The sequence below is a fragment of the Podarcis gaigeae genome, assembly GCF_964106915.1.
Source record: "Podarcis gaigeae genome assembly, chromosome: 5".
NCBI classification, from domain to species: Eukaryota; Metazoa; Chordata; class Lepidosauria; order Squamata; family Lacertidae; genus Podarcis; species Podarcis gaigeae.
The window spans coordinates 95774891-95777980 of NC_139681.1; positions in this window are offsets into that span (position 1 = coordinate 95774891).

Consider the following 3090-nt stretch of genomic DNA (forward strand, 5'->3'; position numbering starts at 1 on the left):
AGCGCGAGGGGGGGAGGCGAGGAGTGAGGGACCCGCGCGGCGCATGCGCACGCTCGACTTCGTGTGGCGGCGCGTGGCTCCGGCGCCTTTTTTTTCTTTAGCGGCTTGTTCTATGCACAGAAGTTGGGAAGCGATCCTGCACCCAAATAAAATGGTTGCTGACTTCAGAGTAAAATAATAAAAGTTATAATTTTCTTTACAATTTTTGTTATTATTACAATACTATTATTATTATTCCCCACCCGTCTTTTTACCACGCTGGGCTACTTCCAACACATATAAAAACATAATAAAGCATCAATCCTTAAAAACGTCCCGATACAGGGCTGCCTTAAGATGCCTTCCGAAAGTTAAGTAGTTCTTTATCTCCTTGACATCTGATGGGAAGGCATTCTCCAGGGAACCCCCCACACAATTTTTATTTTTATTCTTTTAAATAAGGATAAATGCATAAAATTTTGCCTGCTTGCCTCTCCCCAGACTTGGAGCAGGTCCTGCCTGAGTGCTTTGGTTTGCGATAACTTATATGCAGAATTCATCATGCGAAAGGCTGGGCTGGAAGAATCCCAAACCGGAATTAAGATTGTCGGAAGAAATGTCAACAACCTCAGATATGCAGATGACACAACCTTGACGGCAGAAAGTGAGGAGGAATTAAAGAACCTTTTAATGAGGGTAAAAGAGGAGAGCGCAAAATATGGTCTGAAGCTCAACATCAAAAAAACGAAGATCATGGCCACTGGTCCCATCACCTCCTGGCAAATAGAAGGGAAGAAATGGAGGCAGTGAGAGATTTTAGCTTCTTGGGCTCCATGATCACTGCAGGTGGTGACAGCAGTCACAAAATTAAAAGACGTCTGCTTGGGAGTAAAGCAATGACAAACCTAAACAGCATCTTAAAAAGCAGAGACATCACCTTGCCGACAAAGGTCTGTATAATTCAAGCTATGGTTTTCCCAGTAGTGATGGATGGAAGTGAGAGCTGGACCATCAAGAAGGCTGATCGCCGAAGAATTGATGCTTTTGAATTATGGTGCTGGAGGAGACCCTTGAGAGTCCCATAGACTGCAAGAAGATGAAACCTCTCCATCCTTAAGGAAATCAGCTCACTGGAAGGACAGATTGTGAAGCTGAGGCTCCAATACTTTGGCCACTTCATGAGAAGAGAAGACTCCCTGGAAAAGACTCTGATGTTGGGAATGATTGAAGGCACAAGGAGACGGGAATGACAGAGGACGAGATGGTTGGACAGTGTTCTCGAAGCTACCAGCATGAGTTTTACCAAACTACGGGAGGCGGTGGAAGACAGGAGTGCCTGGCATGCTCTGGTCCATGGGGTCATGAAGAGTCGGACACAACTAAATGACTAAACAACAACAACAATGCCTCTCTCAGGGTGTAGGACAGTCCTGAGCCCACTACTCTCAGGGAGGGAACCGCCAGAAGACCCTCGGAGCTGGACCTCAGTGTCTGGGCTAAACTGTGCGGGTGGAGACACTCCTTCAGGTATACTGGACCAAGGCCATACCAGTACCCCTGGATCTGTAGTAATCTAGGAAAAGACAGCATATTTGTAACCTGATGCAAAATATAAACAAGATCTTAACCCATTTATCTTTTTTTTCAAGGCGGGGGGAAGCTAATGAGTGTATTATTTAGATAATAGGCTTGGCAAGGATTTTTAGACTAAAGGTTTACAGCATCACTAAAGGCAAGGCTGGGTTTGAAGAGGAGAAACTGTGCTGGTTGGCAGGAATAAAACAGCTAGATTAGACTTCTGCTGAGAAACAGATGCTGCATCAGAGACCAGCTGCCCTGGGGAAATAAAGCAGCCCAAAATGGTGGGAGAGGATTAGCTGGCATGTCAGCGCAAGAGAGCATCTGCCTGGGATAAAGGACGCTGCGTCAGCAAAGGAGGTCCTCTTTGTACAAACGGTGCTGCCGGCAATACTAGCTTTGACACCATGACGCTGAGCAGTAGAAGAGTTCAGGTAGGCCACTTGCAGATTGTTTGATACCAGAAAACCACTTGAGGAGATTAGATTGGTTAGCCGCCTATTCTGGATGGGGTTACACTCCCTCTGAAAGAACAGGTTAATAGTTTGGGGATGCATCTTTGTAATTGAAGGTGACACAGGCAGCCTCAGTGGCTAGGAATGCTTTGAAGGTGACTCAGAACCTACAACTAGTCCAGAATGCAGCAGTTAGACTGGTGACTGGGAGCTGCCAAAGGGAACATATAACACTGGTCCTAAAGGATCTTCACTGGCTCCCAATACGTTTCTGAGCACAATTTGAAGTTTTGGTACTGACCTATAAAGACCTAAATGGCCTTGGCCAAGTAGACCTGAAAGAGCATCTCCACCCCCATCTGAGGTCCAGCTCCAAGGGCCTTCTGGCAGTTCCCTCACTGCGAGAAGTGAGGTTACAGGGAACCAGGCAGAGGGCCTTTTTGGTAGTGGCGCCCGCCCTGTGGAATGCCCTCCCATCAGATGTCAAGGAGATAAATAACTATACAGCTTTTAGAAGACATCTGAAGGCTGCCCTGTGTAGGAAAGTTTTTAATGCTTGATGTTTTATTGTGCTTTTATATTTGTTGGAAGCCATCCAGAGTGGCTGGGGCAAACCAGTCAAATTGTTGTTGTTGTTATGTCAGCGATGTCTTGGGCAGGTATAGTTTGGCCAACACGATTCATGCTCTGGTCACCCCAAGGCTTGATTACTGCAACGCACACCATGTGGGGCTACCCTTGGGGGTCTGGTGTGGATGCTCCAGCTGCAGCTAGATGTTAATAGAGGCAAGCTACCACCAGCACATAACTCCTGTGCTTAAAAACCTTGCACTGTTTGATCATAAGTTACTGGGTCATTGTATTAATGTGCAAGGCCCTTAATGACTTGGGTCCAGGATACTTTAAGGGCTGCTTGATTCCTTCTAACCCTTCTGAAGGTCAGGGGTAGAACATCTACGGTAATTTGCATGCACAAATCCCCAGGTTTAATCCCTGGCAGCATCTCCAGTGGCAAATATATTCAGTAATCTGAAATACAATCTTTACCTTTTAATTAGAAATAATAATAATAATAATA